This window comes from Spea bombifrons, chromosome 4, assembly GCF_027358695.1.
Source record: "Spea bombifrons isolate aSpeBom1 chromosome 4, aSpeBom1.2.pri, whole genome shotgun sequence".
NCBI classification, from domain to species: domain Eukaryota; kingdom Metazoa; phylum Chordata; class Amphibia; order Anura; family Pelobatidae; genus Spea; species Spea bombifrons.
This window is the reverse complement of record NC_071090.1, coordinates 90633926-90659885: the sequence shown is the minus strand read 5'-3', so window position 1 is coordinate 90659885 and position 25960 is coordinate 90633926.

Here is a 25960-nt window from a genome sequence, read left to right as displayed (position 1 = left end):
TGCCACTTTAAATTAAGATTTAGAGCTGTGCGTGACCTGTACACACCCAGGGCTGCTGTGTTGTTGTACTTGTATATGAATAGAGTTTGTCCCATGACCTTAGTTCCAGGATTCTAGTCCTGTGGGGTCCCCGCAGATAATAGATCAGCTGGCTAGCAGTGTGTAAGAGTAAAGCACCAGCTGCATTTCATTCAAATCACCTCTCACCAGTTGCTCTATACAGACTTTAACAGATCTGCATGTTTGGAAATTGGGTTTCACCACCCCCTTCGGCTCCTTAGTAAATATATCACTTTACCCTTTGAATACCAGAAAGGTTTAAGACTGTGCATTACTAGGAAATGTTTTTGAGCATCTCGTGGCACATAAGGGGTTAAATGTTAAAAAAGATAATGGAAAACCTCCTTTTTTATGCAATATAGCTTCAAAACCACCAACCTTAATCATTTTAATAACGACGGCATAGTATTCTTCTATAGCTGATGAATATGGGAAATTTGTTCCACAAGCATTAGATTCATGGACAATGTGGCTATTCATCTGGCTCATGAGGGGTTAAAGCAAATCCTAACACCATACGGTTTATATTTTAAAATTGCTAGAATTTCAGGCTACAAGCTGCTTAATATTTCCCAGCATTCCCAGAATCAATCTATTTTATGCTCTTTTCCCCCCTAAAAATATGGCATTTTGAGAGAAATTGTGAAATGCTGATATTAGTGGAAGTGCAAATCGAAAGGATTACATTTCATTCATTATTATGAGATTCTAGCTCTGATTAGTGTATATGAATCAGATTTAAGATTAATTAGATTAAATCCTATATAACTGGCATTAAAGCAGAGCGGTGCTTGGCAGGAAAAAAGCGTAACAATGTTATAGGTTCATCTCTATCTAATTTGATCTGTACACTGTGCTGGCCAAATTGCTAGCATGTATATAAACCTGTGAGTTATAGCATTATCATATATCATTTTTAATATTATTATTTATTAACTTATACATTATATTTCCCAGCTTCCTACAGTGGGTGAACAGGACATAACAAGTTAGTATATCGCATAACAATTTGGAAACAAAAATATGTGAAGGGCCCTGCTCAAATGAGCTTCCATTTTTAAAAATGTTAGTCTTTACACGTTACCATCACGTGAAACTATGCTATTGTAGGTTATATAACCCTATCAATGGTTTTAGGCAAGAAGATGCCAAAATTCCACATTAAAGCTCATCACAAGTGTTTAGACAGCGCGTCTTCCTTATCTACCATGTACTCTGTGCTCCTCAGTCACTTTTGTATAAGAATTCTATTTAACACTAAAGCGCCATTGAATTTTCTTTTGTAGATTTAGCCAAAAAAAAAAAAAAATCCAATAGACGTTTTGGGCAATGTTCTGAACAGCATTTGTTATCTGCAGAGCGGTAGTATCAGCCCGTGTCTTCAGAAGGCTGTGTACACTTGATCTCAGAAGTCTTTGCTCCTGCAGATTTCCTGGCATGAGACAGATGGCAGTGCAACCAAAGTAGAGCATAGGCCTTCCTTCTCTCCCTCTAGGTCTAACTCCTATTATACACTTGTAAATTAACCTGTCAATTTATCAATCAACACCATCTTGATTCTCCCCTGTTCCAGTGCTGGGCTTTGCAGTGAATTTGCCTCGTAAATAACTGGTAGTCCTCTGTTTGTTAGTATTGTGAATGAGTTTATTATCACTTTGATGACGGCTATGAATCACAGATGCTGCTTGGAGGCAGATAAGAAAAGTACATGCACACATTAACAGGGTTGGGACTATTTTTGAGATAAAAGATGGAGTTGCTGTGATAGTGAATAATTTAAATTGGAAAAAAAATGACTACGAATTGGGTTGTATTTTTCACCCCTACTTCGACTACTCTATGCTCTATGAGAAATGGAAACAAGTGAGCCATCGCTAAAAGTGACTATATTGCAATTAATTTTCTTTTAATGCTAGAGCCATAAATTTTCCTATTTATTAAGTGGTGGATATGCCACCATTTAGTAAGTTGCGGTTGTCCTATACGTTTCCTCAAGCCTTATATATTGGCACAGGTTGCCTAGTGTGCACAAAACTAGTGGACATAACTATAGATGTCACTGAATACGATTTCATATTTTTATATATATATATATATTTCATATTTTTAACCAAATGATACTAATGAGATTATATATATAATATATATATATATATATATATGTAATATATATATATATATATATATATATATATATATATATATATATATATATATATATATATATATGTAATATATATATATATATATATATATGTAATAAAAGCACAATGTTATGCCATAAATTGTTTGGTTCATTAATTAAATATATATAATATTAATTTTTGTCAATATTTTGATAAAGTATATATGAAGAATAAATTGCTCACTGACAATTTTTTGTGCCAGGGATTAATTCCAAGGATTAACTTTATTTTTAATGTTTTTAAAAATACCCTGGAATCTTTACTTTTTTTGCAGCAAAATGTGTAATAATAAAAATACATAGGCGTGAATTTTTAGTTCAATGCATTGGGAGTTGGGATAAAGTTATTCATAATTTCCATAGATATCATGGGAAAAGGGGAATATGAAACTAAAATAGAAACAGTATAAAAGAAAAACATTAAGTTTGGTAGACATTTCACTTTATATTTCTCCATATTGTATTTCTTTAGAATATTTACTTTCCTGTATTTCTATTAAAGCACATTAAAAACATGAACCCCCCAAAAATGTACCTGTATTTTTATACAAATATTTTGAGCACTAGAAGATAGTTCTAGATTTCATACAGAAGTAATACAACAATGTGGGTTTTTTTTTATTTTTTTTATTAAATCGGCAGGTCTAAATACCATGGAGTATGAATTGTACACCATATACCCTAGGATGTGTATGTGGTGTATATGGCAGAAATATCATACCTGTTCTAATTAGCAGTTTAAAAATCACAGTTTATGCTTATATACCCCTCTCTGTTTTGTATTTTTAGATTAAGGTACAGAACACATATTAACTGCAAAAAAGTATAAATAATAAAAATATAATTTAAACATAGAAATTGATGAGTTAGTGAGTTTTTATTTTTTTCTTTCATTCTGTAATGTAGCTATTGAAATGAATTGTATACATATACAGTATGTTCCCTAGATAACACTGTGACAAATCAGTCATTTTTATTTTTATCATAAATTGTGTACGTGACGAGCTAAAAAACAAGCAAAAAAAAGGTATTTTTCCTTATCCATTCAGGTTTTCTCTCTCACTCTGGTGGTTTCTATTTTTTTCCGTTCACATTATTAGCTTGCTCATGAGTGCATTATTAGAAACGACAAAGCTAAGGAGACAAACATGGAGGAGGCTAAAGACAGGGTTTTTTTTGCTGCTGAGAGGCATCTTCACCTCATTTGTTCTGAAGTTGCTGAGATAGTTGTATTGCCTGTGTGGAACAATAGTCTTCCTTCACAATGGGAATGGAAAAAATATACAAAAAGTAACTTTTGTTACTGATCGCAAATGAGGCATAAGCAACGAAAGCAGAAATGAGTCAAATGAAGACTTTATTTGACATATGCAATCTCCCTATACAAAATTCATTCATAAGCATACATAGTGTAAAAAATGTACTTTAGAACTTTTAAAACTGGGCAGATTGATGCAACTTTTCGTGGAAGGGAAGCCACTTTAAGATATTTGTTTTTTTGGTACTACTTATTGCCTAAATATTGTCTAGGTTTTATCTAAAAACTGCCAATTTTGCAACTATTCTGTTTTATGCTCATGCTCACATACACATAATCCAATAATATGGTGGCGCTATATACATCAATACATGATAATAATGATAATAATAATAATCAATGTTCCACTTAACAGATATTGCCACCCTGTATAAATTTGCCAGCTTATAGTAGAAGGAGGATAGGTACGCTGTTTAGTAATAGTACATCTAATAACTGATACAAACATGAATTGTTTATAAGCAAGCAACTTATACCACATTAAGATCGCAACCCTGTTGTGTATTTGGTCTCTTTGATCACAGGGGTAATATGATACATGGACACCATACTGAGCCCAGATTTTCAGATCTAGTTGTTTTATTATCTATTATTTAGTATTATTTATAAACCGTAACTCGTATTATAATACTGAGGCGTCTAGTCGTGGGTGGAACGCACCAAGGACATAGTCTAGATCATGTAATAGCCTCTGGCTCTGGAAGTTTCAAAGAATATATGATATCAAATTAATCGTGCAAAATTTGGTTTATCGATAAGTGGAAGCTTTCACAAATGTGGAGGGGTTGACCGATCCATGATGGATGAAATCTCCTTTCTTCCCTGGAGTCACTAGCTTTATAAAACGGTACCAAAAAGGAATATGTTCCTATGCTTTATTTTACCTGGGCTCTTTTGCTGATTATAGTGTGTACTTGAAGGATAAATGCGAACGACTCCTGCTTTACCAGAACATAAACTTTATTGAACAATAAATGTAAATGAGTAAGGCATTTAGAAGATATCATTTTATTTAACTCAATGTAAGTTGAGTCAAGCCTTAGTTATGTTTTCCTATTAAATATACCTGTGGTTTAGTTGTGGGCTGAAATACTTATCATTTTCCCTGGGTGTCGTAGCATGTTACATTTGATATCAGCACATGAATGTTCTATGTAAGAACAATGTGTAGGCAGTAGGATGATGATGTACGTTTACCAAAAAAAAAACAAAAAACTGTTGAAGATAGATTATTTTTCCTAGTCTATGTATAAAATATGTGTATATATGCGGTGATGGTGGGTGGAGTTCATCTCTGCTCTCTGATAGGTCAAAATTATTGTATATTAACAAGACAATAATCAGCCTGTTGTGGGCCATTGATTTATAATCTATATCTTATGAATATGATCTATGGCAATAAGCCAATGTGATGTATTCTTATGCAACAACAAAGATTTATGATGTTGCATAACCAGTACTTGACATTCCTGGTAGTATATGGCTTCCTCATAGTATGAATGACAACTTTCTTATGTTATCTGTATTAAGGGGGGGGTGAAGATGTCCTTTCTTGTAGATTAGGTGGATTAAGACAGGCAGCCTTTGAGATGAAATGCTTGATTAAGATGGAAATCTTTTCTGACCTTACGAGAAAAAAAAGTCAATGAATGTCTCCTTTGCTTTTGTAGAACAGGATAAATGGTCATTGGGAAGAATGCACCTTCAGGTCTTTGATTCTTAGAACATATGTTGCAAGCAGTAGAATAGCTGGTTTAATAGACAGATGGAGCTATACAACATCTCAGACAGCAGCCCACTATATACCTAGATGCTGGGTTCAATGTAAAATAATCATCATTTAGCAAAAGACTTGTCTTCCCCTAGAGCAAATCAACTTTGTAAATTATCTCTTCCATCACTAACTTTGATTGAGAGAGATAATAGATAATTGTAGATATTCCTAACTGATAGTGGGATGGATAAAGGACATCATATATGAGATATAAAACATTTTAGCATGTGCCTATGTGCCTCTGAATGTAGGACACATAAAACTAAAATGCATATTACGGCAGTATGGCCATCCGTGGAAACGGTATATATGTAAGTTTCCAATTCCAAAAGAGAACTTTTCGTATAGCTAATTGTTTTTCATCATAGGAAGGTTTGTAGAAGAATATTTGTCCAACTGATTGGTAAAAAATAACAAACATTAACGATCTATCACCAACGTGAGTGCTAAACACATTTCTGCTGTTTATAAAAACCAATATTGTGACTGTCAGGGCTGTAAAACACTACAGTATACCATCAAACATTTTGAGGTCCTAAAAAAGGGGCACATCATGTTCAAAAAGAGCGACACAGGGCTTTAACTGAATGGCATTAGATTGCCAGATTTTGAGGCTACTTAGGTCTCAGGCATTAATACACAAATTGTCCCCACTTACAAAATTAAAATACGGTAGATAAAGAATCAGCAGCAACCAATACTAGAAAATGTATGTTTAAAACTAGTTTATCAATAAATTGCACAAAAACTGTTAGGAGTAGGGGATCGGTTCTTTCATAACCCATAAATTTAGCCATCATTTGATTCCTTGACAAGCGCTTGCCGTGTAGCTGTCTCGCAGAACATTCTTCGCAACACGCACAGACGCAAACAGCAGTTAAGTGATCTGAAGGGGTTCTTCTTGGTCGCATTAAATGGCTTCAGGTGTGAAACCCTTGTCTTGAAGAGCACTGCACAAAATGTATAGCATCTTTCAGGTTGCTACTTCTGTCCTCTGCTAAGAAGGGAAGGGATACAAGGACTCAAGGACACTCAACAGAAATGTGATTGTCAGCCTGTGAATGCTGGAAGCTTTTCACGGCTGTCCTTGTGTTACTGGTGAGGAGGGCACATTTCACTGGCACTAACAGCTTTGGGTACAATAGCATATCAAGAGAATGGGATGAGGAGAACAAAACACAAAGGGAATCAGTGCCTGTGTGCAAGGAACGTCGAATTGTTCATTGTGGGCAAACCTGTTCCAAGAATGAAAAGGGTTCATGGACAATTTTAAAACTAAACCCAAGAAGGGGGTGTCCTTCTTCAACTATGTGTGAAATGCACCTGTCTCACTTTCTTGAGAATTAAAAGAATTGAAACAGAGCATGGGGCAAGAATTCTTATTCACATATTTCTGCCTTGTTGCACTTAAAAAAATCAACATTTAGGTTTTTATGAAATCTAACATTCTTTTTTTTAAATTTATTTTCTCATGCTTGTATAAATGTGTAACCTTGAATTGTAAATGCTTTCCAATGCATACTAGAAGACAGGAAACATCTTCATATATTTTTATATATATTTTATTTCTAGTAGAATAAAAGGAAAAGGCAAAAGCTCTGTTTTTGAAGACAAATTCATACAATTCATAAAGCAAAGCATGACAATTTGTGAATTTTAAACAATCCAGAAACCTAAACCCCTTGGAACAAATTTCCACCATTCTGATCACTTACGAGTCTACCTTAAATTGTGAGCTACTTATATAGCAATATAGCAAAGCAATTACTGTCCAGTATCTCTCTGATACATTATAAATCCATTCCATGCATTTTACTTTGCCATACCCTGTGGTTAAAAGTTCAGAAGTTTGCCCTGGCCAAGTACACAATGTTAGCCGATGCCTGGTATTGTGCATAGTGATCTTTGGCTTATATGCAGCTGCTCAGCCATGGAAACCCATTTCATGGAGCTCATGAAGCTCAGGGCTTATGCTGATGTTCCATCCAGAGGCAGTTTGGAACTCTGTAGTGACCGGTGCTACAGAGGACAGGAGATTTTTATTTGCTACTCGCGGCAGCACTCGCTAGCTGTTGTCCTAGATGCTTTCACTGCACAGTAAGAGCACTTACAGTGGACTGAGGCAGATCTAGCAGGGCAGAAATTTCACAGACTGACTTGTGGCATCCATGACATCCTATGATGAGCTCTTCATTAACAATGGGTGTTTCTGGAACACTTAAAGCGCAATAATTAGGAGGGATATCCACATACTTTTGATCACATGTTGGGATTATGTGCTGAGTATGTAGCTGTATCAGTGTTAATCACCAGGCAAATAAATATTTCTCTGTATTTACACCTCTAATCTGATGAATATCGAAGATAAATTCAAACTAGTTATTTTACAGTATATATTGGAGGATCCCTTTGTTTATGGGGGAGGTAGTTCCTAACTGGGATAAAGAGCATGTCCATACCTGTAATTAAATATATTTATATATATATATATATATAAAATTCCTAGAAGGACCACACTTTAAAGTGGAACGCCCACCACCCTGCCCACATTTTGTTTTTTTTACTAAAGCAAAAAGTATGTAATAGTCCTTTGAAAAGTTTAATTTTACTTGCCTAGAGCTCTGACTGATAATCACCTACCCATGATTCTCTGGCATTCTATAGCCTCTTCCTCTGACACCCAGGAGCATCCTGGAGCTTGGAACTCTGTGGCGATGATGTCGCACATGGTATAGTATGTAACGCCATGATGAAAGCACAGTGGCCGTGTCATGCCACGGCATGAGTAACTGGAGCTTGGCACTGAATGGGTTAAGGGATTTGACTGATGCTAGGTCCAGTAACATTTGTTCACACCTTTCCTTTTGGAGCCAGAACCCAAAATAAAACTTGATTACCCCATGCTGGGTATTGTCACCTGGGACAGGAAGGGATTCCTGTGGAAGAGTGAAGGGCCAGACATCCTGGCTACATCTCCCTGGGGTGTGGAGACAGGGTATCAATAGACACAGGGTAAAATTATTAAATGTATAATGTCCAAAATATGATGAGTACATAACCTTTGGGCCCTATCGTACATTGCATCCTTATGTCTGTGATGTGCTGGTTTCAGGGACACCAAACACGCCATGCAGGCATGACCATAACAAGTGTTATGCGAACGTGTCCTTGTGCTAACTGATACAGGTGTGGAGTTTGGTATGAAAATGATCACTAGGACCAGAGAATTATGATGATCCTGGTGTCATAATTATGCCAAGCTCAGCCAGCGTCATATTACATATTTTGTGATCCCAGACCAAAGTTGAGAAGATATAACCCCACCTTCAGAAGGTCATAGTTCTGAACCCCCTACTCCCATCCCCTTGCTCAGGTAACAGGAAAAGGGCGGTCTTGGGGGGGGGATAAAAAGGTGGGCAAATGGTAATGGATGGAGAGCCTGTTTTTACCATCACAGAGACAACATCAAGGCTCCAAGGAAGTATGGTATGATACTCTGTTTTATCCCTTTTATTTTCTACTGTTTTGTACTTGTACTATTTAAGTCTATGTCTCTTTTTATATGCATTTTTGTATAACAGCACTGTGACCCATTTTATGCTCAGATTAAACATTTTTAATCAGTTCTGTCTTTGTTCTCTAATCGAACTCAGCCTAGAGATAGCCTTTTGTATACATATAAGTCACGTTACTAAGCGGTTAACTATATAGATATCAGTTTGGGGATTGTGTAGTTATCGCAGTCTAATTGTTTTTGGGTAACCTAAGACGCCCGGTTTTAAAGTTCTTGGTGGTGGCAGCGTGTTTTACACTGGGAGTTTTGGGGTGACTGGTTGGGGTTGGTGGTGGTTGCTTGGTGCCCTGCGGGGAAAGTGACCAAACGCGCCGGAAGTCTGGTTGGCGTTTGACCCTTGTTACGCCCGTACTCCCACGTCGCGGCTCGGCCGATAGCCCTGTCCGTGACAAACTGGTGGCATAGCGGTGGGATAGATAGATATAATGATAGACATATTGATTGATTGATAGATAGATAGATAGATAGATAGATATATTGATATATATATTTTTAGAGGTTTTTAGTGCTGACTGGATTCGCCTGAAGCACTAGAAGAAATTGCATACCTTTTTGTGTAATTTCCAAAGACAGAGCTCAGTGCTGATTTAAAAAGACATACAAAGTACAAAACAGTTTCCCCTCCCTACTCTTGTTTTTCTGTCTCTATACCATTTCCGAATATGGAGGCGTATCGCAAACAACCCAAAGAGGCCCTGGAATTGATGTGCCAAGCAAGGGATTTACAAACTTTTGGCAAGAGCAAGGAACAACTTATTGCTGACCTTATGGAGACCGACAGGCACACTGTAGAGCCAGAGACGGACATCGAAAGCGTTACAGAGCTCCCTACTACTGCAGGAGCGCTACTTGTTGGAATGCCCAGTGGTTGTACCCCTCAAGGTGCTATGGACATTTGCACAACGGATTTATTTCGGCAACTAATGGCTTCAAATCCTCGGGAGGCCATGCAGGTGATGATTCAACAGCAAGCTGCAGAAAGAGAAGCTGCGGAAAGGCAGGCAGAAAGAGAAGCGGAGAGACAAGAAAGGATGGCAGAAAGAGAAGCTGCGGAAAGGCAGGCAGAAAGAGAAGCTGCGGAAAGGCAGGCAGAAAGAGAGGCACAAAGGAGACATGAACTGGAAATGGCCAAGCTGCAGTCCATTGTTCAGTCCTCTCTGAACAGTAATGCATCCGATCCCAGCACACGTAGGCTCCGCAAGGATGATTTTCCCTCCCTGGAAGAAGGGACTGATTTGGATGTGTTCCTAAAAAGTTTTGAAAAAGTGTGCAGGCAGCACCAACTACCCTCAGACCAGTGGGGGAGATATTTAACCCCACAACTGAAAGGAAAAGCCTTGGATGTGTTTGTGTCCCTTCCCTCAGAGACTGATAACGATTATGAGGCTATCAAATCTGCCTTGCAAAAAACTTTTAACCTTACTCCTGAGGCTTACAGGAAAAAGTTTAGGAGCATGCAGCAGAGTGCGTCATCCAGCTGCATTCTATATGTTGCACAATTGGAAACTGCGTACAAGCAATGGGTAACTGGAGTACAAGTTACTACCTATGAAGCTGTTAATGACTTAATGGTCCTAGAACAGTTCTTACAGACCCGGAGCCCTGATGTACGAGAATGGATTTTAGAAAGAAAGCCGAAAACAGCTAGGGATGCTGCAGAGCTGGCAGATGACTACGCCGACATTCGTGCATCTAGGCGTGGAGTTGTGTCAGCTGGTACTTCCACCTGGAGAGGGGCTACAGTTCCATCATCGTCCACAAGATCAGCAGTGAGGACTTCACCACCAACTGCCAATGGGGTAAGGGCCATGTCTGGTGAGTCACATGCCCGTCGTTGTTTTCAATGCAACCAGATTGGGCATCTGAGCTTTAATTGCCCCACTAGAAATCCACCCCAACCTGCTCGTGGGGGTGGGAGTGCCCTTGAAGGGGCACCATCAGTTTTGCTTGTGGGTGGGCCTGTGGGGAGAAAGGAGGATAACCTGCAGAGTGTAACTGTGGGTGACCGGGTGACCATGGGACTGAGAGATTCTGGAGCTTCATTCACCTTGGTGCGCCCTGAAGTGGTGAATACGGAGGACATAATCCCTGGAAGAACCATGTCCATCAAAGGAATTGGGGGCGTGCGCCCTGCTGTGCCTCTGGCACGTGTGTACCTGGATTGGGGTGCAGGGAAAGGTTTGCGGGAAGTGGGTGTTTCTGAGGATATCCCTGTTAATGTTCTGTTGGGGAATGATTTGGGCCGGATGCTCTGTCACTATGCTCCAGAGGACACTGCTTGCGAGCCAGAAGGGCTGACTGACAGCCCTGCTTCACCTGAAGTTCTGTGTGAAACTTTGGGGGACATTGTGAAATGTGATCACTGGGAGGGAGGGCAGAGCGAATCTGTGCCAGAACCAGGGGTCTCTGAGGTGCCATGTGAGAAGGTGGAGGTTTCGCATCACTGGGAGGGAGGGCAGAGCGAATCTGTGCCAGAACCAGGGGTGTCTGAGGTGCCGTGTGAGAATGTGGAGGTTTTGCATCACTGGGAGGGAGGGCAGAGCGAATCTGTGCCAGAACCAGGGGTGTCTGAGGTGCTTTGTGAAAGTGTGAGAGGACCACCCGACTGTGCAGAAGGGCAGAGAACGAGTGAATGTCCGTCTGTGCCAGAACCCAGAATGTTGGAGGTGCCGTGTGAGAATTTGAAGGCTTTGCATCACTGGGAGGGAGGGCAGAGTGAATCTGTGCCAGAGCCAGGGATGTTTGAGGTGCTGTGTGAAAATGTGAGGGGGCCACCTGACTGTGGAGAAGGGCAGAGGGTGAGTGAGTGTTCCTCTGTGGCAGGATTAGGTAGTTCCCAGGGTCCTGTATGTATGCCTCCTTGGAGTGGAACAGGTGGAGTGACAGATGTTTCATCCATAGCTGTGGTAACCTGGCAGCAGAATAGGGGACAGAGAGAGGGCTTTTGTGCACCTGTGCCCGTATTCTGTGGGACTACAAAGTCAGGACACAAGGGAGAGGGTGAAACTGGTGACCATTCTGTTATCCCTTACGTAGGGCCTACATGGTTTGTGAACCCAGGGCGGGACACTCTAGCTAACCATCAAGTAGATTTGTTGGGGCTTGTAGCTATACCAAGCCGCACGGAGAACCAATCTGTTACTAAGGGGGTGGACTATGCCCCTGTGTACCCTGAGACCATGGCCTTATCCTGTAGCAGAGCAGATAAGGTAGCTGATGCTTTGCTCAGTATATTCTGTAGGGTGGGTTTTCCCAAAGAAATACTTTATCTAAGCCGGAAACTGTTACCCAGGGAAAGAGTAGGTTGGCGCAGAGATAAGCTTGTGGCTTAATCTCTGGGCCACCCTCTTAAAGGGGGAGGTGTCATGCCACGGCATGAGTAACTGGAGCTTGGCACTGAATGGGTTAAGGGATTTGACTGATGCTAGGTCCAGTAACATTTGTTCACACCTTTCCTTTTGGAGCCAGAACCCAAAATAAAACTTGATTACCCCATGCTGGGTATTGTCACCTGGGACAGGAAGGGATTCCTGTGGAAGAGTGAAGGGCCAGACATCCTGGCTACATCTCCCTGGGGTGTGGAGACAGGGTATCAATAGACACAGGGTAAAATTATTAAATGTATAATGTCCAAAATATGATGAGTACATAACCTTTGGGCCCTATCGTACATTGCATCCTTATGTCTGTGATGTGCTGGTTTCAGGGACACCAAACACGCCATGCAGGCATGACCATAACAAGTGTTATGCGAACGTGTCCTTGTGCTAACTGATACAGGTGTGGAGTTTGGTATGAAAATGATCACTAGGACCAGAGAATTATGATGATCCTGGTGTCATAATTATGCCAAGCTCAGCCAGCGTCATATTACATATTTTGTGATCCCAGACCAAAGTTGAGAAGATATAACCCCACCTTCAGAAGGTCATAGTTCTGAACCCCCTACTCCCATCCCCTTGCTCAGGTAACAGGAAAAGGGCGGTCTTGGGGGGGGGATAAAAAGGTGGGCAAATGGTAATGGATGGAGAGCCTGTTTTTACCATCACAGAGACAACATCAAGGCTCCAAGGAAGTGTGGTATGATACTCTGTTTTATCCCTTTTATTTTATACTGTTTGTACTTGTACTATTTTAGTCTGTCTCTTTTTATATGCATTTTTGTATAACAGCACTGTGACCCATTTTATGCTCAGATTAAACATTTTTAATCAGTTCTGTCTTTGTTCTCTAATCGAACTCAGCCTAGAGATAGCCTTTTGTATACATATAAGTCACGTTACTAAGCGGTTAACTATATAGATATCAGTTTGGGGATTGTGTAGTTATCGCAGTCTAATTGTTTTTTGGGTAACCTAAGACGCCCGGGTTTAAAGTTCTTGGTGGTGGCAGCGTGTTTTACACTGGGAGTTTTGGGGTGACTGGTTGGGGTTGGTGGTGGTTGCTTGGTGCCCTGCGGGGAAAGTGACCAAACGCGCCGGAGGTCTGGTTGGCGTTTGACCCTTGTTACGCCCGTACTCCCACGTCGCGGCTCGGCCGATAGCCCTGTCCGTGACAGGCCGCATATTGCCATAAAAGATCTTAATTTTTTAGCTGTACGATACTTCACGCAAGTGGTGTCTGACAACTTTAGCCTTAAATGACTTCCAACCTCCTGTACGGAAGCCTCATAATTCTATACATATGTATGTATCTTGGATCCAGTATAGTAGAATGGTGGTTATTTATTTAAGCAATTTTTTATGGGAGATATAAACCTAGAGTGGCCTGTAAGGAAGCAGACTCCTTTTTGGATCATGTATCATGAGAACGTCAGGTGTGAAAGCAAATAAATGGCTTACGTTTATCTAAGCGACACTGTGAGGTTCTCCAAAAGATTCACTCTGTGTAGCTTTATTCAGCCATAAATAAATTGGCCAAGTCAGGGCCTGCAGCTGATAATGAAATGCTGTCAGAAGCGGATTCTCTCTGTTTAGAGCCTAACCTCCTTTTATCAGAACTGATTGGGAAAACCCTTTTGGAAAGATGAAGTAGGTTAGAATCAGAATAAATGGATTCTATTAAACCTAGCAATGCATCACCTGCCTGATGCAGTGATTAATACACATCTTTGGATAGTGATTGATTAAACTCTTTAATCAAAGAGCTAAACTGACTTAATATTGATAGTTTGAGAGCGCTCAGACTATATATTTCCCTGTCATGGTATCTTTTTTTTTTTGCATTTGCTCTTTTTTTCAGTATATAGTCTCTTATATACAGTGAAAAAAAGATGTGAGAAAAAAACACTGATGTTTTTGAACATGCAATGTTTACTGGAGACAAGAACAAGGGAACATTTATACTATTGTAAAAAATAACACAACTGGAATAAAACAGTATTACAACTGATTCAGGATTCAGCCAGAACTGACAAAGCTGAGAGGCTTGAATGACTTTTTATTATTATGTTTTTTTCCTAACACCAGGAGATGTATGAAGATTAGAAAGTAAATCTGTCGAACAAACATCAAAACCACTATCAACATAACACAACCTCTGAGGAAATAGGAAAAACATAAGAAATATGAAGAAAGGTAGATAAGGGGAAAGTTGAGAGTGGTTTTGGGTGTCTCATATAATATGTATTTATAATAGCCCTTGTAGTACTTGACCTGGAGGTACAGTTGCACATCCACACAATATAAATAGGATCTAAGAAAAAAAACCACAATATAGTTGGTATATACTTGATGAATGATGCCTTTGTGCAGCTATATAATTCTTTCCCGTATTGCTAACGCGTGTGACCCCGTGCTTTTCTCTCTCCAAGTGTTGCTCTTCAGGAGAACAATTCTACAATCATCCGCTGCCTGCTTGATTGGGAATTTGGAAATATCTGTTCAAGAGTGATTAAAAAAAAAATAAAAACAAAAACAAAATCTAAACACCTCAATAAGAATGACATAAATACTTTTAACAGATCACAGATTTGCTTAAAAAGTCTTGGTAAAACGATGTCCCCCAAGTCTAATCACAAGGCCTAAAACATATTCGGCCCTTTGAAATGTCGGGAGCTATGTATGTATATTTAACAGTGGCTACCTTTCTTTACCCTTTTCATATATGAGCTTGTGTAAGAAATGTAAATATCGGTCCATGAACATTGAAGGTCAAAGGAGGCTACCAAATTCCACTAATCAGTAAAGTCTAATTGTTGATCTCCAGTTAACAAATCCCAATGTTGAGGCTTGTAGTCTGTTGTTGAGGCTTGCAATATGTTTTTGTAAAGGGGTATGAGCAAAAATAGAGGTTATACTTTCCATTCCTAAAGCGAACTGTAGTATGGTTCCTATTACATTTTTTTGGAGATTTTTTTTCGCTATTATTAAAGTGACATCAAAAAATAGTACGGTGTTTGTTGATATTGTTATATTCATTCCTGTATATACAGAAGCCTGCTTGATAACTTCAGAAAATGTTATTTGTTTCCATTTTTGATAGACTCCACTTCTAGACAGGAAAGTGCTATACCATAGTATAATTGCTAAATGGCCCATATTGGTCTGAGTGGGAAATAATGGCTGAACAAAGAAGGCATAGGGGATAGAAGCTGGAGCATAATGTAACCTCGCACATCAAATTAAAATGACATTTTCTACTGTCAAACGTAGATCAACTCAAAACTATATGTTTAGTGTCAATAGACTTCAAAAATAGCTTTGGATGCTTATGTGAAAGTCAGTGTTAGTTGTAAGATGTAACAGATTCTTCCTCGTCCGTCTGTATTCTTCTTCTGGCTAATCTTGTCCGTACGTTTAGCAGGGCATCCAGAGCCATATTTTGCTGAATGCAAACAGATGCTTTGTGGCCTACTAAAATAACACTTCAGAGAATCGGGAAAGAGTATGGCAGAGTAAGCATTTACACATCATCAAGAGCCTACACATCACATCTAACTTGGGATGGAAAGTGCTTTCATTTTAAGCACAAGCCATTTAATTATTTCATTCTAACTAAGCTGCAAATTTGCCTCTAAAAATAGGCTATTTTTGGCATTGTTTGATAGGCTAATACAATACACCCAAGTATATATGTTCAGGGCTAACGAGTGATACCATCTGCGGTACTGGAATATTTTCACACTCCTCTCCATTATACAAAACAATAAAAGCTCTCCATCTGATTATCCTCATTGTGGAACGCAAATTGCCAATAAAAGACCTCGGGGTGTGAGAAGACACTTATCAAACAGACATTACACATTTCTCCATTCTAGCTACAATATCTAGAAGATAAGTATATGGCTACGACAGAAAACTACCTTAAATTTTTCATTTATGTTCCTCTCTAATTAACCCATTCTGGGTATTTGGTGTAATGAAAAGGGGTAGGATTAACGGTGTTATGTTTAATGTTGGATAGTATTGTATATACATGTATACATATATAATATATATTAAACATATTAATGTGACTAAAAATTACAAATTGAAAAAAATGGTTTTGTAAAATGATAACATAGGCATACACAAAAGCAACATGGCTGTTTCAAGGTACCAGATTTTGAATTTTTTTTGTGTGCGTACAACTAGGCTAACACAAGACACTATGCTGTCTGGATCCAAGAATAAAATGGTGCTCCCCCTAAAACCACACCCACCAAAACCACACCCACATCCATTATGTGACACCCACATTAAAGCACACAGAAACTCATACTAATATAACGCTAACAAATACCCACCCACACACTCACACAATCACAACCAGGCATACTAACACACACTGACACTAATGCATTTGGACACACACAGACATCCAGACACTAAGACACAGACACTTTTCACGAACAACCGCACACAGTAAAATACCCACAAACACTATCCAGACTCACAAACACCTAACCAGACACACGAACAAACACAGACACACACACTAACAAATACACAAACTAAAATATCCACACACTAACATACACTGACGAACTCGCACATTCAGACACTATGCTAACACACAAACTAACATACATGAACACACATACGCAGTTCCCACACTAACATACTCAGACCCACACTAACATACCCAGACACACATACAGTCACCACACTAACATACCCAGACACACATACAGTCACCACACTAACATACCCAGACACACACAAGCAGACACACAGAAACTAACACTAACCCACCCATTCACATTAACACATTTACCAAACTAACATACCCAGACACACACAGACTACACTACACTAATATCTTCAGACAGTCACCACACTAACAAACAAACAGACACACACAGTCACCAAACTAGCATACCATTGTGAAGCCTCAGGACGAGTTGCCACAATACTGCCACAAGGTCACGCAATGTGATGTGACCCTGTTTAACCCCACCTGCTCCTTAACTGTGCCACAGAAAATTTAAACACATATTCAGATTATTGACGGAATTTAAACATGCATTGGATAGACATAAGGCTATCCTGAATGTAAGACAAAAGTAAAGACCAAATACGGTATGAGGTTTTTACAGCAAGAAGAAATGGAACAAGATGGAACAAATTGTTCTTATCTGCCATCAACTTCTATGTTTCTATAAACTATACAGTGGGTTTAGGATGGGTTATGTCATCTTTTCATGTTTATCGTGAATTATATTCATCTCATAACAACAGAAAACTCTTCATAGGTCAGACTGACTTACCAAGTATAAATGGACCATAGGTTTCAGCTTACAATATGTTTACAACAAGAATGCTGCCACATATGTCAAATGCAAGATCCTTTAAGTTGAACTGATTTTAAAGAAAGTTTCATTGCATGCATGTGTAGGTTCAGCTAATAGCTCAAATTGAATTGTATGGTTTATTACTATCATACAATGGACATTTCTTTTTCCAGTAGAGGCCATTTCTAGTTTGCATTTACCCATAAATCCCCTGCGCACATAAGCCATACACCCAGAGATTTGTGACAATGGGTCACAGAGAATGTCTCAATCTTAGAAATTGAATACACTTCTCAGATTCCTCAGATCTCGCACCTCAGATTCCCAATGCTTTCATCAATGGAACCAGGCTGTGTTGGAGACATCGAGGTTAACATCTCAGACTATTGCCGTAATCCCAAATTTCAAGGGATCACTGGCAGTAATCACCCCAAGGGGTAATGCAAGCCAAAAAGTCTAGTAAAAAATACATTTAGCACAGAAACTAAAAATGAACTGTCGCGTTCTATTCCATAATTCACCAATGTTTCTCTTTAGAGACTACATAATCATTCAGTAACTACAGTCAGCTTCAGTATGATGTAGGATCTCACTTCAACCTTTTCTAGATATGTGGCCAAAACTGGAAATGCATACAAAAATATAAAAAGACTTCTGGTGGCTGTAGGGTTGCCGCCTTTTGCAGAACCATTTCCTGGACACTCTTTAAGAGATTGCACCTTTGGTCAGGGGTATGTTTATGGGCATTGTTTAACTGAGACAGCTAAAATATTTGGTTTGGCAAAGAAAAAAAAGACAAGAAAGGAAACAGAGACAGGATGGAGAGACATGAGGTAGGAGAGGAAATAGACTAAAGAAATGGGAAAGGAGAGGCAATGGAGAATGTAAAGCAGAGACAGAAGAGAGTGAGTGGGCAGAGGGATGAAATGAAGGAGAGGAGAGAGACTATAGAGACAAGATAAAATAGGACAAGAGAGAAAATGATAGAAAAAGAGGATAGAAAAGGGAAGGTGATAGAGGATGCAGAGAGAATAGAATGAGGCAGAAAACGATAGGATATAAGACAGAAAGAAATTAAAGAAAAAGGAGAGAAGAGCTAAAGAGGAGAAGATACTTTTGCTGAGAGTAATGACATTTGAAAACCTCATCAGTTGGATCAGAAAATAATATTGTTATTATATCTTTAGGGCTCCAGACAGTAGCAGTCACCCTCTTCTTCACTGACAGGATTGTGGATCAACAAAAAGTGTGGCCTATATTCGGGCGAATACGGTATGTCACTTTCAGTCTCTAACGCAATGTTACACTGGTTCCCTCATTTGTTTGAGGGTACTTTTATACATAGCTTTGAGCATACCACAGGGTGGAATTCGATAGGCCAGATCATTCCACCTACATACACCTATTTCGATGTTATTCCTTTTCAGGTATTTTGGACTGGATGTTGCACACATTGTGTAATATATAATGGAGGAAGCCCCAAGTCATTTGACTCATAATAGAATAATAATTTAGGTTTCTTTATATTTTTAAACTTTGTTGTGCCGACAACTGCCATCAATGTAATACATTTACCCCTCTGGCTGTTTATGTCCTTTTGATGTCACAGACCTAGGAATCTGACCATGCATTCACCTCTCTTGTCAGTTAACAAACAGCGAGCCAGACAAATAATTAAGATCAAATTAGTTTGTGGAGCTGCCAGACAGGAACATTCAGATCTCCATATGATTTTGCATGATGGATGCATTATCTTAGACTTTCACAAGCTACAGCTATTCTGAGTTCAAAATACACAGTTAGATGAGACATTCCATCAGGGCCCTTGGTAACAAGATTTCAGAGACAGAGAGGACTGGAGATGGCGCATTGCTAGACAATCTTCCTGGTTGTCAGAAGAGCAGTGCAATGACATGTCAATCTGATTCCTTTTGTGCTCAAGCTAAAGTGTCTTCACAAATTCTTCCATACTTTGATTTTTTTTTCTGTTCCAATGGGACATTCCCAATGGTGCGTGACAATGACTGACCTTTTGCGGACGCTGACTGACCTATAACTTTCCATGCATAACCTTTGACTTAGCTTTTGACAGTTTAATTTATTGTCTAGCACTATGATTTATAGAGACCTCCTTATAATAATTAACAGAAAACAGGTGGTATAACAGTGTGCTTCGATTACCCAGCAAAATAATGCTAAGTTGCTTTATTTCTCCACCTTTTGTTTAAGTGAAAATTATTCAAAACAATTAGAGACTCAGCAAATCAAATCTATTGTAATTTACTCTCTGTAGTCTAGGAAATGCTGATCATTTAAATTGTGTTCTTCTTTTACAGAAAAGTTCAAGAATTTAAAATAAAATATATTTTTACTTTATATACTTTAACTAAGGGTCTATGTGACTTATTAAAAAGATTTTTAAGTTTTTTTTTTTCTTTCAGCATCATTAGCTTTGACTATTCCCCTATTTGCAACTTAAACTGGGCAGAGTTATTTCATCAGCAAGTTAGAAAAAATATGATATTATTGCTCAAAAAAATAAAGATATATGGAGAGTCATTTTTTGTAAGGTTATAAACTAATAGATTTTTCAATTCGTTAAATGTATAAAACTATAAAAATATGTAAGCGGTTTTTACAGCACTGAGCCCAAAGCAATAAACAATACACGGTACATAAGACAAAATTTAAATATACTTCTTCTATGGACGCTTATGGCTATGTATTTTTTTTACATGTACCCATAATAAATAAAAGTATTTAAAAATAATTTTTGATTAATTAATTAATTAATTCTGTGTGTTTTACACATATTATATGTATACCCTTTAAAAAAAAAACATTTTGTTTGGTTCCACATGGGTTGCATTGATGATCAAAGCAAATTAAGCAATTAACTCAGTTATCTTACTTTTTCTAGTCTCTTCGTCCTCCATTACAAGACCGTCTGAAAAATAAGACTAGCTGAAATCCAATTTCTAGTACTTTAGATTCTCATCAATTCTTAAATTAATTATCTGGGAGCAAGCATGGCTTAATTTTTGTCATAGACTTTTTGATTAGGGGCTGTGACCCCTAGCATCCTCTATACAATGTGAATGACACCAAGAGGGACCTTTGGCATCTGATTCAACACAAAGTAACTTCTGCCTCCCATCTTCCAGATTCAGCAATCTTTTTGTATTCACAAGAATAATTAACCCTGTCTACATCTTAATCAGTTTTCTGAAAGATACTATTTAAATGACATAATAATCCAGTATTCTCCATTCAGTAAAAAAAACAGATATGTTACACAAGGATATAAAACTAATTTGATGTAATAATCATCAATACACAATATAAATGCACAGACATTAGAGTAATTATATATATATATATATATATATATATATATATATATATAAAAGATTTCACCTTTCAGACCCAATTTTCATCTTCAGGACCCAATGACAAAAGTGCTGTTTAGCAAGACCCAATGTTCAACCTTTAATCTCTACACACCACAAGTTGGGAACGGTGACATATTTAGCCCACTGACTGGGGTTTTATACCACTATCCAATGATTTTATGGTTTTTTTTAAGTTATGGGGCAATAAATACAAATAGTGTGATGCTTTTTCAAAACCTTGGTCATTCTGTGTCATTGTCCTATCTGGGACATCTTTAAAGGTGACCAATTTTATTTACTTCCATCAAACCATATTCTTTTGAAAACTAGACTCCCCAGGATATTTCAAAATGCTGGATTAACACTTCATATATGGTAATTCTCTCACCAACCTTTGGCAAAGTTTTGTTTTTTTAATTTACAGCTTCTGGTCTGTGTCACTGTCAAACACCACCCCAACATGTTTTCAGAAACATATCCTGAGTACAGTGATACCACCCATGAATAGATTTGTCAGGTTGTTAGGGTACTAAAAGACCACATTTGGGCGGTGCGCGTTTGTAATTTTGATGTCTGGTTATCCTGCACTCATGTCCTATTTTAGACATCTTTGAAGCCTTCCAATTCAGATTTGAGACATCTTTGAAGCCTTCCCATCAGACCATTTTTAAAACTTGACACCCCTGGATATTTGAAATGTTGGTAATTTAGTACTTTCTCTGTCTGGATTTTTTGGGATGATACATTGCCAATTTTAGGACTTGCTCAAATATTTTTTTTTTACCTTTTCTTGGTACTGGATGGTTCCCTTTATAGTGTCATCACTGGAGCATTACTTTAAATGTTACTAAATTTTTATCTATGTTTTTCACTATGTTTTTTAAATTTTTATATTTATAGATTTTATCAGTCACAGTGAATAGTAAACTGGGCTCCATTGACCTGCATGTTTGATAGCAGTACCCATAATCAAACTGCAGGGGGAGCTGAGAGTTTTCAGGAGGATCTGGACAGAATAATTTACCAGGAATGATAAATTACAAAAAGCTGACTGAAAATCAGTTGGGCAATGATTCGATATGGGTGTTTTTCATGGTTGCAAATGTAGAGGACTGTGTACTTTGCTTAAATAAAAATAATAAGTTCACCCTGGGAAATGGAATGTTTTAAACAACTAAGCCTTAGAGCCCATTTATACGAATAAAGGCACATTGGAGCCACACTGAACACTCCACAGTCCTTTTTTGAGGCCTGTAACAGGAAGGTTCACTAAAAATACAAAATCCAAAGTGTGTGGGGTTATTAACCGGACAGCTTTAGTATTGTTTTCCGTCATTAACTTCTGAGGAAGCCTATTTGGCGTAACCTAATTTTATGCAAACTTGAAATTGATTAATTTTTAAAAGTACACATTCTATGAGTTGTTCACCTTTTTAATGTATTGTATATTTTTATCAGTATTAAACATGTATTCTTTTTTTGCAACTGTACATATCCAAGATTGTTAGCGCTGACAGCAATCAAATACATTTGCCTCAAGAATAATGTATGTCCACCAACAGGAACCTCATAGGAATGATAGCTCTTTTTATACTTTCAATGCCATTTAGGTTGCATGACGCCCTTGATAGCTTAAAAAATTCTGTACCATCAACCCAAATGTTTTTGCTGTACACAAGGAGGTTTCGCTGATGCTAATTATAAATTTAATTTGCATTTTAATTGGAAAGGAAGCAAATTAAAAGAAGGCAGCTGGAGAATTTTGAACGCTTTGCAGTGATTTCTTGTATCTCCCAGCATCCTTTAGCATCCTCCTCCTCCTCCTTGTCTCTGTTTCCCATTCAAATGGCCATTGTGTTAAATTTTCTTTCCTCAATTCTTTTTTTTAAGCATAGAGGATATCATTTGACACTTTTCTTTTACAAAATAAAGGCTATAAAACCTTTTTCATGTACTGCTGTCACCTGGCAGTGTGTGTATAATATTCAGATGTCTTCCAAAAATTCCATTGGCCTAATTGCTCCAAAAATCCTAAGAAATAACATTGTCAGGATGGCAAGTCATTGTGTGACGCACTACAAAGTCCTTCAGTTCAGGTTAATGAGTGTGTTATCTCTGATACTGAGAAGCGTCCACTTACTTTGTACCTCCGTGGCTTAAATCACAGTCATATTGTCAATGTATTTGTAAAAAAATATTTTGTAAAACAGATGGTTTTCCCTTTGTCTTCCAATAACATGCAATAAGACTTAAGAAAGGCTAAATGTTTCAAAAATATAATGCATTCGGCATTATTGTTATTCTTAATGTTTGACTGTGACTCTTGCAATTAGCTATAATGCATGACCGACTGTATCCCAAAACTCCCAATGTAGAATATTACAATACATATTAACAGATATTTGAGTATAAATTTAGCTTCACGTTTACGTGTCTGTTGTATGCGTATATATATATATATATATTTATATATAGTATATACTCTATACTAAGTATGTGTACTAGTATGTATATTAGACTAGTGCATTTGGATTCATACAGACTTCATTTTGAACTAAATTTGGCAATTTCGTGAACTCATACAAATCTCCGATTATAAAAAGAGTCTCCAGCGTAACAAATGAAAATACATGGCAAAATCTCTGAAATTGTATTAGCTTTGGCACCAATACTTTGGCACTCTTTGATGATGTAAAGCGGGAAGTGACTGTGTGTAGGAGGGCACATATAAATGACTGATAGGTAGAAGTAGCCAAAAAATCTGGAGGATGTTCACGATGGTTATGGATGTGAAGGGTCTAACAATCTGTGGCCTTTTTCACTCTAGCCAATCAGCATTTACAAGGGATGGGACAATCATTAGATATCTACAGTATCTCACAAAAGTGAGTACACCCCTCACATTTTTGTAAATATTTTATTATATCTTTTCATGTGACAACACTGAAGAAATGACACTCTGCTACAATGTAAAGTAGTGTACAGCCTGTATAACAGTGTAAATTTGCTGCCCCCTCAAAAGAACTCAACACACAGCCATTAATGTCTAACACCTTGGCAACAAGTGAGTACACCCCTAAGTGGAAATTGGGCCCAAAGTGTCAATATTTTGTGTGGCCTCCATTATTTTCCAGCACTGCCTTAGCCCTCTTGGGCATGGAGTTCACCAGAGCTTCACAGGTTGCCACTGGAGTCCTCTTCTACTCCTCCATGACGACATCACGGAGCTGGTGGATGTTAGAGACCTTGCGCTACCCCACCTTCCGTTTGAGGATGCCCCACAGATGCTCAATAGGGTTTAGGTCTGGAGACTTGCTTGGCCAGTCCATCACCTTTACCCTCAGCTTCTTTAGCAAGGCAGTGGTCGTCTTGGAGGTATGTTTGGGGTCGTTATCATGTTGGAATACTGCCCTGCGGCCCAGTCTCCGAAGGGAAAGGGATTATGCTCTGCTTCAGTATGTCACAGTACATGTTGGCATTCATGGTTCCCACAATGCACTGTAGCTCCCCAGTGCTCCCCAGCAATCATGCAGGCCCAGACCATGACACTCCCACCACCATGCTTGACTGTAGGCAAGAAACACTTGTCTTTGTACTCCTCACCTGGTTGCTGCCATACACACTTGACACCATCTGAACCAAATACGCTTATCTTGGCCTCATCGGACCATAGGACATAGTTCTAGTAATCCATGTCCTTAGTCTGCTTGTCTTCAGCTAACTGTTTGCAGGCTTTCTCGTGCATCATCTTTAGAAGAGGCTTCGTTCTGGGCCGACAGCCATGCAGACCAATTTGATGCAGTGTACAGCGTATGGTCTGAGCACTGACAGGCTGATCCCTTCAACTTCTGCAGCAATGCTGGCATCACTCATACGTCTATTTCCCAAAGACAACCTCTGGATATGACGCTGAGCATGTGCACTCAACTTCTTTGGTCGACCATGGTGAGGCCTGTTCTGAGCGGAACCTATCCTGTGAAACCGCTGTATGGTCTTGCCCACCGTGCTGCAGCTCAGATTCAGGGCCCTGGCAATTTTATTATAACCTAGGCCATCTTTGTGTAGAGCAACAAATTTAACACACCTGCTCCCCATTCACACCTGAGACCTTGTAACACTAACGAGTCACATGACACTGGGGAGGGAAAGGGCTAATTGGGCCCAATTTGGACATTGTGTTGAGTTATTCTGAGGGGACAGCAAATCAGCAAAGAGTCATTTCTTCAGTGTTGTCACATGAAAAAATATTTACAAAAACGTGAGGGGAGGTACTGAAAGTGTGCTGATGCCATTTTAACTTGTCAGTATCAGGCTGATGAGATCTGGAGTGTGAGACAGTCAGTGACATCTACCATACTGCAAGACTTTTAATGGGATGAGGTGGATTGGAGTAGCTATAGTGTAAATAGTATTCGTTCATTATTGATATATGGGAAATGCAGCAGACAATTTTTTTCTTTATTTTATGTAATAATTTGTTTATTTTAGAGTTATTTTTAATTTAAAAATTAATTTAGGCAAAACCTCTAGTTTGTGGACAACACAAAACAATAAATCGTTTATAAATATCTGTGATCCTTACTTAGGTGGAGTTTTTTTTTAATTTCTCCATTACTGTAGGATTTCAGTCCTGCTTCAAGTGCGTAGATGTGTCTGTCTGCAAGTGCCTGTCCAGGCCAAGTGCTGCTGCTCCTCCCCTGTCTCCTTCCTTACCCTGGATGATTAGTTCATTTATTTTTTCAAATATTGGAGAAATTCAGCACTGCACCATGTGGCTGGATGTGTCTGTCTGCTTGTGCCTACCCAGGCCCAGTGCCATATTGCACCTGCTCCTCCGCATCCTTTTTTAATCTGGGGATCAGTTCTTTTAATTTTTTATATATTGCAGAAATTCAGTCAGGGGTGGTCAATTCTGGTTTTTTTTCTATTAGTGGAAATTCAGTC